General features: G+C 36.1%; 1 long non-coding RNA gene across 1 annotated transcript; it reads right to left on the minus strand.

Moving 5' to 3' along the window:
* Positions 1–701: 701 nt before the first annotated feature.
* Positions 702–10,437, minus strand: LOC115967854. Its single transcript, XR_004086569.1, has 3 exons — positions 10,348–10,437; positions 10,045–10,120; positions 702–1,156 (listed from the first exon to the last, which is right to left on the minus strand). It is a non-coding gene; the product is annotated as an uncharacterized LOC115967854 (long non-coding RNA).
* Positions 10,438–22,160: the final 11,723 nt, after the last annotated feature.

Below are 22,160 nucleotides of genomic sequence, written 5' to 3' on the forward strand. Positions count from 1 at the left end.
CCCATACCACATACGGAACGAACTCTATTGGCTTCCTCTTCTCTCAGCAAAAACTCCACCAAATTATTTAGATCTTCGTCAAACCCAATAAGGTCATGTTTAAGATCAGAAAATGTTTTGTCTTTGCTCTCGTTGCGTCTCATTCAAAGAACTTGGCCCGCTAGCTTGCATTGTTGATTCTTTTATGCCATAGTCTTGAAAAATCTGCTTCGAATAAGCAATTTTTGCCTTGATATCTTCAATCAGTGACCCAACTTGGAGCGCTGTAATTCCTTCACCCAAGATGCAGGACTGATATTGGGTCGGGTCAGGTTTACTGTGACTCGAAACTCGACCTGATATAAACTGGTCTGGGTGTCTTAAACCTGACCCGAAAAATCGGGTTTGCAATTGGGTCGGTTTTTTGGGTCTCGGGTTGGACACATCTACTTTTTTTTTTTTTTTTAATATATATTGCTAGCTGCTCATATCTTCCATATCAGAGCTATTCACATTGAGCAGAACATGAAGAGTTATACTGTGTGTTTGTGCTGTATTGATATATATTACACAATTACATTGACACCAAATTTCTGTAATAAGTTCCAATAGAGGGAGAGCAAGAACTGATACATTGATTCTCTACAAAGGAGCATGCCATGCATGTCAATGCAATTTACTTGCATCAAATTTCAATCTAATCACCCAGAAAACACAAACTCTAAATAGAACCAACCAAAATAATACCAATCAACAAAACAAATTATAATCCAAATAACAATTCAACCAGCTAAAATTCAGATACTTCAACAAAAAAGAGAGAGCCTTAAACCAAATAACACAAAAAGGGCCAACCCACAAACACAAACAAAGAAATTTTTAGATAACAAAAACGAGGCCAAAATGACAAAATGGGAAAGATCAATCCATGGATCAGTCTGAGTTGGTGTACATTATCCTGGTCAATTTCACGCATTATATCTTCTAGCTAAACATCTTCTAAGCCAAACTGCTCACAGGCCTGTTGTAGTTCATCTGCAGTGATGTATCCACTCCCATCTTTGTCAAAGTAAGAGAAGGCTGCAAAAAAATGATCCTCCCTCTGGATCTTGTTTAGATGGAGCATAGCTGCTACAAACTCTCCATAGTCTATGGTACCACTGTTGTCAAAATCTGCCTGAAATGTTTTATAAGAACAGGGAATTTTGGTTAAAACAAAATAGAATAGAAAAAACTAAACTACTAAGAACTTCAGTGATCCAAGGTGAAAACAAGAGCACTCTATATTTATATAGTTGCATGGACACATGTAGTTATTTATAATTAGACTTGGTCTTCTTAGTCCATATACTCATTCAAAGCCACCTTGGACAAGTTAAGCTAATTTTGTTATTGTCAGCAAGAAGAACTTAACTTGAACAGAGTAATTGGATAAAGCCTATGAGATGTCAATGATAATTCAGAGCCTATGAGCAATAAATCTGAAAGTGATGCCATATTGGATAAAGCAGGCTGCACTTACAAAGGACTTCAGACAATAACAATGGGATATGGCATCAATGCAGGAAACTTAGGGATCACTGGAAGTAGGGTGGAAGCCCTTCTAGTGGATGCTACTACTCATGACAGGCTGCTAGATGTTTCAGAAGAGGCTGATCTCAATAAGCCTGCAAGGTTGAGTGCACCCTGCATAGCGGGAGTTCTCCTACTGCAAAAGCAAGCTGTTGAAAATGGGAGTGCAGTTATTTTGGATGGTTCTTCCTTGGATGCAGATGTTATTTATCAAACAGCAGTTACCTTTGCCCAGTCTGCCCCACCTGGTCCTGTTTTTAGGCATCGACCAAGAAAGGTAGCAGTTCAAAAGCTTAAGGAGGTAGTGGGACAAGAAACTAGAGATTTGAAAGTGATGAATAACATACGAGATCCCTCAGGAAAAAAAAGCGAGAACAAGAGTTCTAATGTCAAAAGACACAATGATTTTGATGAACTTTATCAAGATGTAGTACCACATGGAAGCTTAAGAGTAGATGAACTTGCTAAACTATTGGCATAAAGGGTGTGTTCTGAGATGTAAAATTACATAAATTTTGTTGCTCAATCCAAATTTGAAAGAATGGATGAAAAAATAAACCAACCAGAAAATTTTGATAGCAAGCCTGACTCATAGTCTTATAATTGCACTTACTTATATCACACACATATATATATATATATATATATATATGTTAGACATCTCCCAGAGGTCCTACATACACACATTGATATTCGATCCTCGAAACTTTTTAGATTCAACACCAGGTTTACATAATTTACGAAAAATTAATGCATTCAAAATACATAAGTATGCTTCCAAGAAACAACTTGTATCAATAAAATCAGGAAACATTTTCCTAGAAAAGTTTAAACTTGTCCTCCAGATTTTCCGCGCAAATAAAATATTTGTCATTGTCCAGTTTAAACTTGCATTCTATTTGTCAAGTCACTATTTTCAATCAAATAGTTAATGACACGGACATTTTTTTACATCTCTTATATATAAAAGCCGCTATGCCCGCTACAGTGCTTTGGCACTGTACACTTAGTGTGTTTGTACTGTGCAAGCACTGTAGCGGCTACAGTAATTTTTGGTTTCGTGAGCACCATGCGTTATTGTAGCTACTGTGCCAATGGTACTGTAGCTACAGTACTTAAAGCCTTATTTATTTTTTTTTTTTTCAGAGTAATCCCTTTTTCTTTTTTTTTTTTTTTTTTTTTTTTTTTTAATATTTATGTTAACAGGTATATATATTGTTATACTAACACAATAAATTTCACAATATTTTTATAATTATTGACGTGTCAATTTCTTACGAGTCGAAATAAAATAATAAAATATGAGATTGTAACAAACTACAACTAAAAATAAATGTTTTGAGAAAATGTTATGTAAGGACATGATTCGTGGCGGACCGTAACAGTGTTGAGTTCGCGCGTAAAAAGACCCAAACAATATCATTTGTAGAGCGTGGGTTTGAAAGGCTAGGCTTTGGTCACCAGACGGTGGGTCTTTCGTGGTGTTCATACATGGTAAAGTTTCCTTCACCCCTAGAGTCTTTCTCCTGGAGGTGGGCTGGGAGGATCTGGTTTTTGGCCATTTTTCCCAGCCACCGCTCTAGATTACTCCTTTTTCCTTTTATACTCGCCTGCGTTCACTGTCCTTCGTCCACGTATAGGGTCAAACTTTCCAAGATTGATACTTGTCCCATCAGCCGATACCCAAAGTCGTTGGAGGTGGTTGTAAAAGCTGAAGAATACGGCTCTGTCAGGTGTAGAGTATTGAATGGCAGTAAGGGCAGCTTTCCCTGAATATTTTAGATTTTCTTTCAAGTTTAGTTCTATACCGTTTTTGCCCCTCTCTCCGGTGGGACTTTGGGTCCGCCGAGGACTGAACTATCCTCGGCTGTAACCCGAGACCATTTTGTGCTTTATATTATCAAATTTGGGCCATAGCCCTCCTCGGCTTGGGCCTTTGGACTCCCTACGGGTAAATGGGCCTGGCCCATAAATTATTTGGGCCCCACAATAACCCCTCAAAACCCTGCTGTCCAACCTCTTGGTTGGAAAGGGGGGTTTTGGCAATACCGAGCCCTTATTATGGCCCATCTAATTCGACCTTTCACTAATGCTGGCGGTTCTCCATCTACCCAGGAGATGTACCGGTCTACGAGACATTCTTTTGATCTTACTCCTGACGCGTTTTCGTCGTTTGGTTATCCAAGACGTGCTTTTAATGACTTCTATTTACGAGACTATTTAAATTCGACGGTTTGTTTGATGAGGTGGAGAAGTGGAACGGATACATCTTTGTTTACAGGTTCTTCTGAAAACCTGGACGAATTTAATACCTTCCGTTTTGCCCTTCCTATAAGAAGGCAAGTAGGAGGCTATCGCTCTCGTACAGAGACCCTTTTTACCTTTCTGAGATCTGAAATCCTTAGCCTCCCTTAGCGTTTACTTTACCCACGAGTTATACACTAAACCATAATACGTTCACCATAACAACGAGTAATGAAAGAACCATACCCCCCCCCCCCCCGTAAACACCACATTCCAATAAAGCTCGTAATGGCTCGGTCAGGGCAGGGATGGCGAAGACTCAAAATCTATCTCACCATCCTTTCAGCCAAAATCCGAAGCAGGGACTCGTCACGTCCAACTTTCGGCGTGACTGAATCGAGAACACTCATCATCAGTACCAACCGCTCTCTCCCGAGCATACCTAACATTGCACCAGTGTAACGACCCCACCCCAACTGTGTAGATATTGTCCGCTTTGGAGCCCATACCCCTCACGGTTTTGTTCTTCCCCAGGTTGCGCTGGGGAAAAGGCCTCTACACATTAAAGGGAGATCATTCCTTATAAACATATTCACATGTGCTTCCCTAGGCGATGTGGGATTCCATAGAATGCAAGACCCCCCTTTTTGGGTCACTACAATCCACCCCCCTTACGGGCACACGCGTCCTCGCGTGTGGGGCCCACACTTCCGACTAGGGCATGGCTCTGATACCATCTGTAACGACCCCACCCCAACTGTGTAGATATTGTCCGCTTTGGAGCCCATACCCCTCACGGTTTTGTTCTTCCCCAGGTTGCGCTGGGGAAAAGGCCTCTACACATTAAAGGGAGATCATTCCTTATAAACACATTCACATGTGCTTCCCTAGGCGATGTGAATGTGTTTATAAGGAATGATCTCCCTTTAATGTGTAGAGGCCTTTTCCCCAGCGCAACCTGAGGAAGAACAAAACCATGAGGGGTATGAGCCCCAAAGTGGACAATATCTACACAGTTGAAGTGGGGTCATTACAGATGGTATCAGAGCCATGCCCTAGTCGGAAGTGTGGGCCCCACACGCGAGGACGCGTGTGCCCGTAAGGGGGGTGGATTGTAGTGACCCAAAAAGGGGGGTCTTGCATTCTATGGAATCCCACATCGCTTAGGGAAGCACATGTGAATGTGTTTATAAGGAATGATCTCCCTTTAATGTGTAGAGGCCTTTTCCCCAGCGCAACCTGGGGAAGAACAAAACCGTGAGGGGTATGGGCTCCAAAGCGGACAATATCTACACAGTTGGGGTGGGGTCGTTACAACCAGTGTGTTAGAAGTCAGGACTGAGGCAGGGGCCAAATGCCCCTACTTCTTCCTCTCTTCGTTCACTGGTGCCTTCTTTTGCATCTCTTTCTTCTTCTTTTCACCACCAGGTCCATTCTAGTGCTTTTCCTTCTCCCTCTTTTGCTCCTTTTTTTTTTCTTTTCATCTCTTCTCTCTTCTTCTCCTCCTTCTTTTCATTCATCTCCTCCATCTTCTTCCGAAGAAGGTCCTTCTCTCAATATGGGCGCTACCGAGAAGAAGGTCATTCTCTCGATATGGGCGCTACCGAGGCAGAGTTTGGAAGGACTTCAGAGACGAGTTCAAAAAAGAGATCTGACTGTTCACTTAATGTATTGCTCTTTTTTTTTTTTTTTTTTTTTTTTTATTGTTTTGGCAATCTACTTTTTGTATAGGCTTGTTTAAGCCCCTCTTTGTACGTTGTAATACATCTTTATATTAATAAAAATTGTTATCACTTTACTTCACATGTTCTTTCTCTATATTTTCGAGATGATAGCGCAATGCATAGACATACAATCTTGTGAATTCTTTTTATTCTTAAACCGTGGCCGACGTTTAGGACCAAAGTCCCAGTTAATAAAAAGATCTTGCTCTGTGTTTATAAAAACAATCCGGCTTAATAATAATACTGAATCGAACAAATGATACCTAGGGCTGAAACTCCCATTAGACAGGAAAAGAAAGGACATTATGATGAGCTTATTGGGTCGGCCTAGCACAATACCACCAACCTTAGAGTACAATACTTGGGGGCCCTAATCCTTTATCAAAGAGAAGGGCACTATTATGAATTTGCAAGTGTTGTTCAGCACAATAATATAGCATTTGAATCAATGACACTTAGGGCCAAAATGCTTGCTAAAAAAGATATCATCATAGCCTTAATAGAGTTGTTTGACACAACAATGCCGACCTATGAAAAACGATACTTACCCCAAAACTAGCCGAGATGATAGCTCAATGCCCGGTGCAGTGTAGGAAGTAACCATCCGAGGACATATCACCCGCAAAATGAACTGCCCCCCTATGCTACTGGATAGTGGGGTGTTTCTCCATCTTCTTAACACTCCTATCGACATTAACCTTTTACAGTATTTGAGCCAAGGATTGAGTAACTTAGAATTATTATTAAGTAGCCAACTTTACAAAGCTCAATCTTTTTCTCATCAAAGTAGTTGGTTTCCCCATAGGCTTGAGTCCGAGAACCATGCAATGCCTTGGTTCTGTCCAAAACCCAGTTTTCTCATCCAAGTAGTTGGTTTCCCCATAGGCTTGAGTCCGAGGACCATGCAATGCCTTGGTTCTGTCCAAAACCCAGTTTTCTCATCCAAGTAGTTGGTTTCTCCATAGGCTTGAGTCCGAGGACCATGCAATGCCTTGGTTCTGTCCAAAACCCAGTTTTCTCATCCAAGTAGTTGATTTCCCCATAGGCTTGAGTCCGAGGACCATGCAATGCCTTAGTTCTGTCCAAAACCCAGTTTTCTCATCCAAGTAGTTGGTTTCCCATAGGCTTGAGTCCGAGGACCATGCAATGCCTTGGTTCTGTCCAAAACCAGTTTTCTCATCCAAGTAGTTGGTTTCCCCATAGGCTTGAGTCCGAGGACCATGCAATGCCTTGGTTCTGTCCAAAACCCAGTTTTCTCATCCAGTAGTTGATTCCCCATAGGCTTTGTCCGAGGACCATGCAATGCCTTGGTTCTAAAACCCAGTTTTCTCATCCAAGTACCCCATAGGCTTTTCCTTGGTTCTGTCCAAAACCCAGTTTTCTCATCCAAGTAGTTGGTTTCCCCATAGGCTTGAGTCCGAGGACCATGCAATGCCTTGGTTCTGTCCAAAACTTAGTTTTCTCTTTGCATGGGACCTTCGCCTTAGGGGAGTTAGCTCCTCGGCCAAGCCCCTAGAGTTATCCACGCGATTAACGCCACCTAGTGTAACCCCTAGTCAAGAAGCGTAGCCCCTAGCGGAACTTTACACTAAAACTTTATAACCAGTGGTTAAAAACGACAAAGGAACTCTCTCGACCTACCGCCTATGCCAACACACAAGCCTTCCCCACAAACGGCGCCAATTGTAAGGACACGATTCGTGGCGGACCGTAACAGTGTTGGGTTCGCGCGTAAAAAGGCCCAAACAATATCATTTGTATAGCGTGGGTTTGAAAGGCTAGGCCTTGGTCACCAGACGGTGGGTCTTTCGTAGTGTTCATACATGGTAAAGTTTCCTTCACCCCTAGAGTCTTTCTCCTGGAGGTGGGCTGGGAGGCTCTGGTTTTTGGCCATTTTTCCCAGCCACCGCTCTAGATTACTCCTTTTTCCTTTTATACTCGCCTACGTTCACTGTCCTTCGTCCACGTATAGGGTCAAACTTTCCAAGATTGATACTTGTCCCATCAGCCCATACCCAAAGTCGTTGGGGGTGGTTGTAAAAGCTGAAGAATACGGCTCTGTCAGGTGCAGAGTATTGAATGGCAGTAAGGGCAGCTTTCCCTGGATATTTTAGATTTTCTTTCAAGTTTAGTTCTATACCGTTTTTGCCCCTCTCTTCGGTGGGACTTTGGGTCTGCCGAGGACTGAACTGTCCTCGACTGTAACCCGAGGCCATTTTGTGCTTTATATTATCAAACTTGGGCCATAGCCCTCCTCAGCTTGGGCCTTTGGACTCCCTACGGGTAAATGGGCCTGACCCATAAATTATTTGGGCCCCACATGTTACAAAACTTATTGTGCAGTGCTTTTACTTTATTCAACTGGCATTATAGCTACAGTGCCTAAAGTTTTTTTTTTCCCGGTAATCGGTTTATGTTTTTTTTTTTTCCCCTTTTAGATATTTATGTAAGCTGGTATATATATTGCTATATTGACATAACAAATTTCACAATATTTTCACAATTATTAACGTGTCAATTTCTTACAAGTCGAAATAAAATAATAAAATATGATATTGTGACCAACCACAACTAAAAATAAATGTTTTGAGAAAATGTTACAACCTTATTGTGCAGTGCTTTTGGTTTATTCAACTGGCACGATAGTTACAGTGCTTAATTTTTTTTTTCCAGTAATTGGTTTGTGTTTTTTTTTTTTTTTTTTTTTTTTAAATATATTATATTGTAAGCTAGTATATATATTGTTATATTGACATAACAAATTTTACAATCAGGGACGGAACCAGGATTCGAATCGAGGGGGGCAAAGCTTAAAACAATTTTTTTTTTTTTTTATAAAAATAAAAACTAATATCTATTTCATATTCAACAAAATACTACATATAAAATAAGTGTTTCTTAAACATTTCAACACGTTTATCAAAATGGAACTCGGCACTATTTCAAAGGAGATCCAAAAATATATATTTAAGGGCAAATCTTAATTTTTCAAATTACATATGTATACCAGTTTTTTTTTATTTTTTTTTATTTTATTTTTTTTTTTTTAACTGGGGGGTCTATTAGGACCAAAATTTAAAATTTCAACATATACATACATATATATATATATATATATACTAGCTTTTTTTTTTTTTTTTTTTTTGGGGGTGGGGGTGGGGGGCAATGGCCCCCCCCTGCCCCACTGTAGTTCCGCCCCTGTTTACAATTATTGACGTGTCAATTTTTACAAGTCGAAATAAAATAATAAAATATGAGACTGTGATTAACCACAACTAAAAATAAATGTTTTGAGAAAATATTACAACACTTATTGTTATTACAATATTTTCACAATTGTTGAGATCTCAGTTTTTTATAGATCAAATAACAAAATGCTAAGTACACAACATTTTAACATTAATTTTTACAATACCTAAAGTTTTTTTTTTTTTTTTTTATTGGTTTTGTTTTTTTTTTTTTTTTTTTTAAATATTTATGTAAGCTGACATATCTATTTCTATTAACTATATAAATAGAGCCAAAGGTTCATGAATAGTGTTTTTTTGGTTTATTAATTAGTGAGGTGCACTTTTTGTTTTGTTTTCTTTTTTTCCTTTTTTTTCTTTTTTCTTTTTTCCTTCAAGTATGCCAGTTGGTTTAAGTTTTGTTTTTGTTTTTTGTTTTTTTTTTTTTTTTTTTTTTTTTTTTTTTTTAAGATCTTTATATGTTTACTTTGTACTTGCAATGCAAGTTTACATTGTAAATACACAAAAGTGGTTAATAATATACACATTTGCACAAAAAATGGTAAATATTGTACAAATTTAATTTGCCAATTTTTTTGTATCTACAATATAAATTTACATTGTAATTAAGTACAATGTATACATAGAGATATTGTGAAAATGTTGTGACGCATGTGTCAATTCCTTATGGGTCAAAATAAAATAAGATAAAATAATAAAATATCATACCGAGATCTAGCACAACTAAAAATGTTGTGACATATTGTTGTTATTACAATATATTTACAACTATTGAGGTATAAGTTATAGGTCAAAATAAAATAATAAAATATTAAACTGGGATCTGCAACGGTCTTATACGAATGAGATTAACTTTTTATAACATAATTATCAAAAATTTTAAAATTAATGTCTCTTTTTATTTTGTGATACAAATAAAATTTAAAATAGATCATAACCACTCTTTTTTTTTTTTTCCATGGCTAGCACGTGCCTTGCACGTGCTGCCTTAACTAGTAAACTTTAAAATATAAAAACTAAAATAAAAAACAGACACTAACAACACAAACCCATTAGTCCCTGTTTGCATGCTAAGAAAAATAACACAATAAAACAACATAACATCACAGGAAACACAAAACCCCACCAACCCATCAGATCCAAAGTAGTTCTTTTTCATCAATATGAAAAGGGTTGTTCCTAAAAGATGTAAAAACTCCCAAAATCAGAGACTAAGACAAGGAAATTAAGAAGAAGAAAAAAAACCCAACAAAGAGAAGGATGAGTGGATGACTTACACTGTTACATACATAGAGAGAACTCATTGAGAGAGGTAGAAGAGAATAGCTCTTATCAGTTCCCACATCACAAAACCTGAAAAAAAAAAAAAACGATTATGTTAAAAACTTGAAAAAAAAATCGAAATGGGTCCTAAAAAAAACGATTCAAGCCAAACCCACATCACAAAACGCAAAAAAATCAAACCCAAAGAGGATATTCAAATAGAAAAAAACCCCAAAATCTGAAAGTATTAAAAACCCAACTAAATTAACAAGAAACAGGGATAACAAGAAACAGGTTTAGCTATTTATTCAACTTACACAGAGACAAAGCTTTAAACTGAGCGAATGGGGATGAGGTTTGAGGAATAAAGAGAGAGCTGAGGGAGGTGGACAGAGTAGGGTTTTTTCAAAAGAAAAATCGGTTCAGACTTATATATTTATATGACCCGACGCCCGACCCGATACCGACCCGAACCCGAAAATAACCCAAAATAAGACCCAAAAACTTTCGGGTCGGGTCGGATTTTCGGGTGGGCCGGGTCCATTGCTCACTCCTAGATGCAAGCACACCCTCTTGTGGGCCTTTTGTACGCCTCCTCCTTATCTCGATCCAAATTTGAGAGCATATTTTGCAATGATATCTTCTGCATCATAAAAGCAAGATCTTCCTTCCCCGCCATTACTTTCTCTATAACTCTTTGTTTTTACTTTTCATTATTTCTCCACCTACCGTGAACCGTCTCGGTCCTTTGTCCACATTTAATCCCTTATAAATTTCTTCACCGATCACTTTTTACAATGAATGTGCATGGTACGTACTGTTAGGCTCAGAAAATACGACTCTCTCTAACCATCAAAGCCTCAAGCTCTATCTTTGTAAGTTTTCGGAGATGATAACAACGACATCGTTTTGAGAGAAGAGATGTCCAACTAGCTGAAACGAGGTTGTATCACTAAAGCGGCAAAGTGTACCGTTTCATTTAAAATGAACGGTGTCGTATTGGGGACAATGTTCAGGATCCCAGCGTGCTTAATTACCCGCGTGTTTAGCACGTGGTTTTCTGTAAAATCGTGTACAGCTTTGATTAGTTGTAGGGTTAGTTAGTTAGTTTTTCAGTTTAGGAATTCATTAGTGTCAATAGAATCTGATTTTCTCTTAATTCTCTTTAAAGTTCTCGGTGTTTTTGTTCTCAGCATTTGTAATTATATATATATATTTTGAAAAGAATTAGCATTTGTAATATGATATTGATCTTTTATCTATACTTTAGCATTTTTTTTTTTCTCTTTAAAATTTTTTCCAAAGTAGATACTTTAACACACTTTCAACAATAAGTTTTCAACAAAAAGTTAAATAAACTCTTTTTAAATGAACACTTTGTATGAAGCTTTTAATCATGATAAAACAAGAGACTAAAAAATTTAAAAGAATTTTTGGCCAGTGTAGTTCACGAAGTCCTCTTGGCTTTCATATTTAATTGTTGCTTCTAAACTGCACCTTCTTCCTGCCACTGGTTATGCATTGTGCAATTTATTTAAATGGCTGGATGGTCATTAAAGCTAAACTGCATTTAAAATAGCTTTCATTTTAGTATAAAGTGTATAGATTTGTCAGGAATGCATAAATCAACTTTATGTCGACCATGCACACAATATCAGAATTCTTCTGCAGATTGCATTGGACACGCTTCCAAATGTGTGGGTGAGACATTACTGGACACAATTGGCTTCCAACAATTAAGGTGAGGCAAAGCCTTTTATACAAATACTTGGCTATTTGCCTATTTGGCATTAAGATGAAGATACAAGCAGAAAAAAGTAAAATCTTCACAAGATAAAGAATGACTTGGACATTTGGGCCTGGAGGTGATAAATATTTGTAGCTAACTCTTAGTCACTGTCATATATAATTCCTTCTCTATGGAGCCCCACCATTTAGTGTAAATGAACAAACCTTATAATACTTTAAGCAAAACCAAGTTAACGCAAAATGAAAGAGAGACAGATTCAGCAGCTAAATATGCGCTGACTGTCAAAGACGGTAATACATAAAGGCCCTAAAGGGTACCATGAGAAGTATATAAGCAAGAAATCCTAATGGCGTTTTGGTCATTCAATAAAATAGATTCAAATGAATATGGCAGACCCCAATAAATTCAGAGGACAACGATAATAAACATGACCCGTCCTGCAATGTCAACAATTTGAGAATGTAAATTTATGTTGGTGCAAACACAATAATAATGGAAATAACACAATGAGAAACTGAATAGTACTTCTGAATATTATTAATTCAATGAGAAAAATTACACAATACTATTTGGACTGAGGCGCGGCACTCGCTCTCTTTAAGGAGATTCAAGCCCTTGGTTGGCTAAACTTTGTAACCGGTGCAGACCTTCTCTGACTTGTCTCCCCCAGGATACAACAGCCCAACAAATGTTGTATGGCTAGAACAACTTCTGCACAAAGTGTTCAAGCCCAAAGCTCCACCAGAAGAACACCTTTCTTTGGCCCGAAATTTCTCAAGTATTTAGGAATATTATAGAATTCACTCTCTCACACAATACACTTTGCTTTTAACTATTTTCTTCATTCACTCTTGATATGAAATTAGTCCATAGCATAGCCGTATATATAGTCTTCCAACCCTTCACATAACCTACATGTTATTTATTAATTTAGAAAACTTCTCTTAATTTATTTAATCTAACTTACATACAAGTAACTCTTTCTTTAACAACTCTTTCTTTAACAACTTTTATTATAACTCATCTCTTTATTCATCTTCAGTTATTTTGAGTTTTAACATATTTAATTTAAAATGTACTAACATTCCCCCACTCATTTTAATATTAAATTTGGAAAATGAGAGATTACCGGGCAAAGAGGGATTATTATGCATCATGAAGGTGTGCTCTGCATTGAACCTTCACTTAGTGAAACAACAATCTCTACTCCAGAGTCAGTAGTGGTCTCCGACTTGAACTATGACTACTTAAGGGAAATAAAGTATTGATGCTCACACATAATGATCCAGGTGTTGACATGAGCTTTTATAGCTAGCACTTTACGGCCGTGTGTTGATCCCAGTTTCATGAGTGTATTTGAGATTAAGTCCAAATCTCATAGAGAGCGGCCCCACCCCCACACTCATATAGGTGAAATTTTGTCAAGGGTGCTCCTGTAATTTTGACACCCCACTCATACGAGCTACAAATTTCATTAAGAGTTTTTTACTCAACCTCTCCACATTACAGGATAAATGCACTTACATCATAGGGATGAACAATTAAAAATTATTTATAAAATAAATAATTAAAAAAAATGAATAGTGCATTTCTTACGACCATCGTATGATTCGTTTTTCCCATTGAACCCAATTCTCAGGATCTCTGGTCCTTGGGTTGGGTATCCTCATACATGGCTCATGATTCTATGGACTTTAGTCCCATCCCCCTCGATGTATTCCAGACTCTATCTTTTGCCAAGGCCTTGGTAAATGGATCTACAAGATTATCATTAGATTTAATATAATCCACAGTTATGATGCCACTACTTAAATAAGATCGCACGGTGCTGTGCTTTCTTCTTATAGGTCTGGATTTACCGTTGTAGTAACGGTTTTTAACTCTACCAATTGCGGCAGTGCGATCACAATGAATTAATATAGGTGGAATTGGCTTTTCCCAAAGTGGAATTTCATATAACAAATCTCTAAGCCAATTTGCCTCTTCACTAGCTGAAGCTAATGCTATTAATTCAGCTTCCATTGTTGAATTAGCAATTATTGTTTGCTTTTTAGATTTCCAACAAATAGCACCACTACCTAAGGTAAAAATATAACCAGTACTAGAGAGAGAATCTCTTGACAAAGTATTCCAATCGGCATCACTAAAAGCTTCAATCACAGCAGGGTACTTTTTATAAAATATGCCATAGTTTTTGGTACCAATTAAATATCTCATGACTCGCTTAATAGCTAGCCAATGATCTTTACTAGGCTTGCTAGTAAATCTACTAAGCACTCCTACTGCATATGCAATGTCAGGTCTAGTACAATCAGTAGCATAACGCAAACTACCAATGATACTAGCATAATCCTTTTGATTAAAAATCTCATCATCATTATTCACAGGAAATAAATGAACACTAGAATCAAAAGGAGTAGCTACACTTTTGTGATTATGAAAATTATATTTTCTCAATATTTTCTCAACATAATGTGATTGATCAAGATATATTCCATCACATGTTTTTGTAATTTTCATACCCAAAATAAAATTAGCCTCACCAAGATCTTTCATATCAAAATGGCTTTTAAGCATAATTTTTGTCTCATTTATAACATGCATATTTGAGCCAAAAATCAACATATCATCCACATAGAGGCTAATAATAACATGTAGATTATTCCATGATTTAGAATAAATACATTTATCACATTCATTTGATTTATAACCATTCTCAATCATGCAGGAATCAAACTTTTCATGCCACTGCTTAGGTGCTTGTTTTAAGCCATAGAGGGATTTAGTTAGCTTACATACCTTGCTTTCTTGTTCAGGCTCTACAAAGCCTTCAGGTTGGTCCATATAAATCTCTTCCTCTAGGTCCCCATTTAGAAAAGCAGTTTTTACATCCATTTGATGAATTTTCAAATAAAAAATTGCAGCAATAGCAATTAACAATCTAATAGATGTAATTCTTGTTACCAGAGAAAATGTATCAAAGAAATCAAGATCAGCTTTTTGTTTAAAGCCTTTTGCAACAAGTCTAGCTTTAAACTTATCTATTGATCCATCCGGTTTCAACTTTTTTCTAAGGACCCATTTACAACCTATGGTCTTACAACCCGGTGGAAGATCTACTAATTTCCAAGTTCTATTAGAAATTAGAGATTCCATCTCATCATTTACAGCCTCTTTCCAAAATATAGCATCAGATGATGTTAAAGCCTCTTTTAAATTTTGGGGATTTTCCTCAATGTTAAAAACATAATAATCAGGACCAAAATCCTTTTCAACTCTAGCTCTTTTACTTCTTCTAGGTTCCATTTCAAAATTTTCTTGATTTTGTAAATGTGATGTAGAAGAACTAGGTTGTGACAAAATATTTTCTTCACCCCCACTATTTTTCAATTTAAAAGGAAATTTTTCTTCATGAAAAATTGCATCACCAGATTCAAAAATTATTTTGTTTTCAAGATCAAAAAATCTATAGGCTGCACTATTAATCGCATAACCAAGAAAAGCACAGGTAGTAGCTCTTATACCTAATTTAGGTATTTTAGGGTCAGTAAGCCTTACATAAGCAAGACAACCCCATACTCTCAAATATCCCAAATTTGGCTTATGTCCTTTCCACATCTCAAAAGGTGTGGTATGTGACTTTTTATGTGGCACCCTATTCAAAACATGACATGCAGTTAAAATAGCTTCACCCCAAAAATGTAAAGGTGTACCAGATTCAATTAACATGACATTTGTTAACTCAATTAAAGTTCTATTTCTTCTTTCAGCCACACCATTAGAAGCAGGTGAATATGGTGCAGTAGTTTCATGGATAATTCCCAAAGACTGAACAAATGAGTTGAATGCACTTGATTCATACTCACGGCCTCTATCACTTCTTATTCTTTTTATTTTTCTACCGAATTGATTTTCAACTTCTTTTAAAAAATCTTGAAATTTTTCAAAAGCATCACTTTTATTTTTCAACAAATAAATAGTTGTATATTTTGAGAAATCATCAATAAAAGTGATAATATATCTATTTCCTCCACGAGTTAAAATTCCCTCAAATTCACATAAATCGGAGTGAATTAACTCAAGCAATTCGGTATTTCTTACAACACTTTTATGAGGCTTTTTTGTAATCTTAGCTTGACTACAAGTTTCACATTTTTCAAAATCTTTTGACAATCTAGGAATTAATCCTAAACTACTCATGATTCCCACATATCTACTATTTATATGACATAAACGAGCATGCCAAAAATTAATAGAAGAAAGCATATAAACTGAACTGGTGGATGCTTTATTATTCTCAACATTCAATTTAAACATTCCATCACAAGCATAACCCTTGCCCACAAATAATCCCTTTTTAGTGATTACATAATTATCAGATTCCATAGTTTGCTTGAAGCCAGCCTTGTTAAGCAAAAAACTTGACATCAAATTCTTCCTCATGGACGGAGTGTAAAGAACATCTTTCAATGTTAGCACACGTCCAGAAGTGAATTTCAATTCAACCTCACCACTCCCAAGAACCTTGGTTTTGCTAGAATCACCAAGCATAACAGTTTTTTCTTCTTCAAAAGGAGTGTACAATTTGAACCAATTTTTGTCATAACAGACGTGCCTATTAGCACCAGAATCTGCCCACCACCCTTCAACATATTGCACCATATTGATGTCTGTAATTATAGCCACTAAAGGCTCTTCGGTTACGTTAACCTGTAGGACAGATTCACGTTTCCGAAATTTGCAAAATCGAGCAATATGCCCACTCTTGCCACAGACAAAACAAGATCTATTAAATTGATCTTGTGAAGGGGGTCCTTGGTTCTTATTGTAATTTTTATTTGGGTTTCCCCTTCCTTGAGGTCTATTATTATTTTTAAAGGCTCTTTTTTTAGGCTTCAATTGAACATTTCTAGGAAAATGATTTTTGGGCATATTATTATTGGTTGAAATAAGGTTTACCTTTGTGGTGGAATTACCATTGCTCTCTTGTGTCATGAGTGCATCTTGTCCTCTAGCCTCCTCCTCCACACGGATGCGTGTGATCAAAGTCTCTAAAGATGTCTCCTTTTGTTTGTGCCGCAAAGTCTTTTGGAACTCCCTCCAAGATTGTGGTAGTTTATCAATTATGCCAGCTACCACCAAATTGTCTCCAATTTTTATGCCTTCGGATCTCAATTCTGCTACAATCATTTGGAAGTCTTGTGCTTGATCCACCACCGATTTTCCATCCATCATTTGGTAACGGAAAAATCTACTAGTAACATACTTCTTTGCACCAGCATCCTCGGTATCATACTTGCTTTGTAAAGCTTTCCAAATTTTCTTGGCAGAATTGTAAGTTGTATCATAATAATCATAGAAATGATCGGCAAGACAATTCAATAGATAAGAGCGACAATTATATTCATCTTTTGTATACTTATCTATTTTTTCTTGATGGAGAATATATTCTTCCTCACTCATCTCATCGGTAGAAACTTTTGATGGATTCTTGTCAGTGAGAATGTAGGCGACTTTGAGAAGACTCAAGTAGAAGAGGACCTTTCCTTTCCACCTCTTGAAGTGGGCTCCCTTAAAGCGAAAGGGCTTGTTGAGATCTCCAACAGGTTTATTTGGTTTCTCTTGTGTAGGCTCCATGTGTTGAATCTCCTTAAAATTGTTGGTGCAAACACAATAATAATGGAAATAACACAATGAGAAACTGAATAGTACTTCTGAATATTATTAATTCAATGAGAAAAATTACACAACACTATTTGGACTGAGGCGCGGCACTCGCTCTCTTTAAGGAGATTCAAGCCCTTGGTTGGCTAAACTTTGTAACTGGTGCAGACCTTCTCTGACTTGTCTCCCCTAGGATACAATAGCCCAACAAATGTTGTATGGCTAGAACAACTTCTGCACAAAGTGTTCAAGCCCAAAGCTCCATCAGAAGAACACCTTTCTTTGGCCCGAAATTTCTTAAGTATTTAGGAATATTATAGAATTCACTCTCTCACACAATACACTTTGCTTTTAACTATTTTCTTCATTCACTCTTGATATGAAATTAGTCCATAGCATAGCCGTATATATAGTCTTCCAACCCTTCACATAACCTATATGTTATTTATTAATTTAGAAAACTTCTCTTAATTAATCTAACTTACATACAAGTAACTCTTTCTTTAACAACTCTTTCTTTAACAACTTTTATTATAACTCATCTCTTTATTCATCTTCAGTTATTTTGAGTTTTAACATATTTAATTTAAAATGTACTAACAATTTATAATGCAGAAATATTTAAGAATGATCAGATAATGTTGTTAATCTGAGATTAAAGAAAATGCATACCTGGATTATGCAAAAATATGAGAAACTACTGAAAGCCGAAAAGACATTTAAATTCTATGCAACTATTGCCCTGAGAGTAAAAATGTAGCACTCCTTTTAACATGAGAGTCATAAGAAGTTCTACAACCTTTGGATGAAGAAGCGATGCACAGGTTGAAAACTTGAAATGCAACTACTGTAGTCTCCTAGTATCAAACACAGTTAAATAGCATGTCTGTATATCAAATTTTTGGAAAGAAATTAAACTTACTCATAGTTATTAATCCAATGCTTGCAGTAATGTCAACCATAGGTATGTCAAAAGATGAAAGGGGGAGGAGTTTGTGAAATATATTTAGTTCTAGTAGCACTCATTAATCACTTCCACTAACAAAAAAGATGAATTATCATTTGATACAATTCTCACAAGATAAATTTTGTACATCTGTCAATTCATATGTAATGTCTAACAAACCCTTACTAATTAGTAATTACAATAGTATAAGGGCCTCATTTTTTTCTCGCACTTGAAATTCTCTTGCTTCGCAACCAAATGTATTTTCAAATTCAACCACTTCATCTTCATCATTTGATACTATTCTCAAATTTTTGTTTCATTTCTTTAATTTGAACTAGTCGATGGTCTTTAGATTTAACAGTGTAAGGGTCCATACAGACTACCCATATTGGAGCATCTTTCTCACTGCAAACCTTAACATTTATTCATCAGTAAACATAACAAAAGGAAGCAAGGCAGTCCACACACACACTGCCTAATTTGTTGCATGTGCATACAGTACCACTAGTTATTTGATTCTTTAGTGAACAAAGTGAGAACAGGTTGATGAAGCAGGAGTATAAGTGAATAAATTTGGATTTAAACATATTATGAATTGTGGAGATAAGGGTTGGATATCTATATGATAGTTTGAGTTCCATTTTTACTCCTACTTAACATCAAAGTTACAAAATTCTAATCCAAAATGGGAAGATTGACTAATTGGAAATCTTAAAATTTTACATCAAGGAAAGGGATCTAGATTTTCTCAAATATTTTTATACCAATCACATTCTTTATAACCTCAATAATGATTCTAGGATGCAAAAATTTCCAAATTTCTCTTCTACTAAAGTATTTTTCCCTTTTTAATTGCAAATTATTTTAATAATCGAATGTTGAATACAAGTAAGTCTGTTCCAAATTTATCAAGTATCTATGAGGGTACAAAATGTGTCATTGTTGATAAGGACTCCATGACCCGTGTGTCTTATGCTTAGCAGTTTATGGAAATGTGAAAATGAGAAAGAAGAAAACACACAATTGTCAGGGCCATAAAGGCAACCAAGAGAAGTCTAGGAGTTGGTTGCTCAATAACATAGATGCAAAAGAAGATAGAAGACCCCAATAGTTCATAGGTCTTTACAAAGGAAGCATGACTGCTCCAACAATTTCAAGAATTTGACAATGTAAATTTATAATGCAAAATTTTATATTAAGAACGACTACAAAATGCAGTTAATTTGAGGGTTTTTTTTTTCTTTCTTTGATGAGTCATTAAAGAATTTATTAGTGGAGAACAAAGAATACAAAACAAGGCCAAGTACAGAAATAAGAGACAGTGAGACACACATGTAAGAACAGATTACAAAAACTTCTACAACAAAATAGGACACCTCCTAATGCTATTTGGAATTAATCCCCCAGCTACAGGCTTAATATAGTAGAGAATATTGTTCAGAAATGATATTTGGAATTTCGTTCAGGACTCTAATCTACCTCAACATTCTTCTTAATTCTTTTCAAAATCTGCTCTTCAAACCACAATGACCAATTATGTATAATGGCATTTCTCTGGGACTAAACATAAGACACAATGGCCCAATGAGCGAGCTAACAAAAAGATTATCCCAAGACTTTCCCTCTCAAGTTGGTAATACCTAGCTCATTAGATCATGCCAGTCGCACTTAGCTTCTGAAACTATGCAATACCCAATGACAGTTTCCCAGATTCTCTTGGCAAAAGAACATTCTAAGAAAATATCTCAATGCAGTATCTAAAAACACACACAAGCAGCCCCACTGAGCTAATCTTTATCTAGCTATCAGTTTATTTTTTATTTCCATCCAACCTGTAAAGCTAGACAAGGGATAGCAAGGTTAAACCACAATATTCTCCACCATCCACCTCATCTGCCTCAACTCTAAGTTCATTGCCGGTGGCTGCACAAGAGCAGCAGCCTAATCTAGTAGCAGACCACCTAGCTTTATCTTCATCTTTAATCTCTAATCTCAACCAAACACAATACTGGCCTTGCAGGTTTCCAAACCCATGTTTTGTTCTTCAAACAAAATTCACTTTAGCCTTAGGTTTACATGCTACATCATGGATAACCCTAAAGCCATACTGCATGAAAAGGATCCAATAGGATCTCAATTATCATGTCATAAGAAAATCCTTTTACCATCCCCCCACATCAAACTTTATGGACTTCCTAGCCTCACTTCTTATTTTTAGGATTGCTCACCAGCACCATGTACAATCTTATGGGACCTTTATAGTCCAAAACACCTGCCTTTATAAATGGTTTTATTTATAAATATGACAAACTAAGCAGAAAAGATAACTAATGCCATGAGGTAAAATCTAGAACTCCTCTCATTGCCATGGGAGGCATAGAAAGTTCTACAATCCTTGAGGTTGAAGTACAACTACTACAGAGCTATCCAAATTATAAACTTTAAAATGTTGGAAAAGAAATTGAACTCTTGTATGGTTATCAATACAAGGCTTGTCTAAAACATCAATTACAAGTAATCTGAGAAATGTAAAACATAAATAATCATTTGATACTACGCTCAACAAAAAATTTTCAAACAATTGTCAAATGTATGCAATGGCTATGATTCCCCACTAGTGAATAAAGACCAAAAGACCTCATCTTCTAGTTTACAAGAAACAGTTTACAGTTCATTTTCACCCAGCACTATTCAACTAGAACTATTCAAATTATTATTAAGAACAATCAAATTCCTTCTAAAATTGATTACTGTGATTATGCATGATGTTGAATTTATAGAATTCCAATTATGGCATAAAATCTAAAAGTAATAAAAACTTCATCAAACATAATTTTTCTGCATAATGGTTTATTTCTAAATTGCATATAACAAATTTTTTAGTTACTATATTGATACGGAAAAAGCATAGATTTCCATCCATGCTAATTGATATTCCCAACTCAATAAGATACAGTGCCACTGCATAGCACAAGGACAGAGTAAATTTTAGGATAGCTCTGTGGCCCCATGCACAATGTTGTGGGACCTTTATAGTCCAATTTTTTTTGGCCATGAGGTAAAATCTAGCACTCCTCTCAGTGCCAATGGAGGCATAGAAAGTTCAACAATCCCTGAGGTGAAGTGAAGTGAAACTATGTTGAGCTGTCCAAGTTATAAATTCTAAACTGTTTGCAAAGAAATAAAACTCCCATATGGTTATCAACTCAAGGCTCGCAAAAACATTAATTATGGGTATACTGAGAATGGAAAACATAAATAATCATTTGATTCTACCCTTAATAGAAAATTTTCAAAAAAATATATCTTACATATGCAATGGCTATGATTCCGTAGTAATCACAATAGTATAACTACATAAGAACCTCACCTTCTAGTTTACAATAAGCATTTTACAGCTCATATTTACCCAACACTCTATTCAACTAGAACTATTTAAATTACTGTTAAGAACAACCAAATTGCATCTTAATTATTACTCTGATTATGTATGATGTTGAATTTATAAAGTTCCAACTATGGCATAAAATCTAAAAGGAATAGAAGTTCCATCTAACATAATTTGTCTACATAATTTTTTATTTTAGTGTTTTAGTTACTATATTGATATGGAAAAAGCAGCAATTTTCGCCCATGCAAATTCATATTCCCAGCTCAATAAGATACAGTGTTACTGCTTAACACAAGGATATTCTGAACTAGCTTCACTATAAACAATATATATCTAAAATGCAGTGAGATAAAACATAACTTGAATGATACATAGG

Source organism: Quercus lobata, chromosome 11 (genome assembly GCF_001633185.2).
Source record: "Quercus lobata isolate SW786 chromosome 11, ValleyOak3.0 Primary Assembly, whole genome shotgun sequence".
Lineage (NCBI taxonomy): Eukaryota > Viridiplantae > Streptophyta > Magnoliopsida > Fagales > Fagaceae > Quercus > Quercus lobata.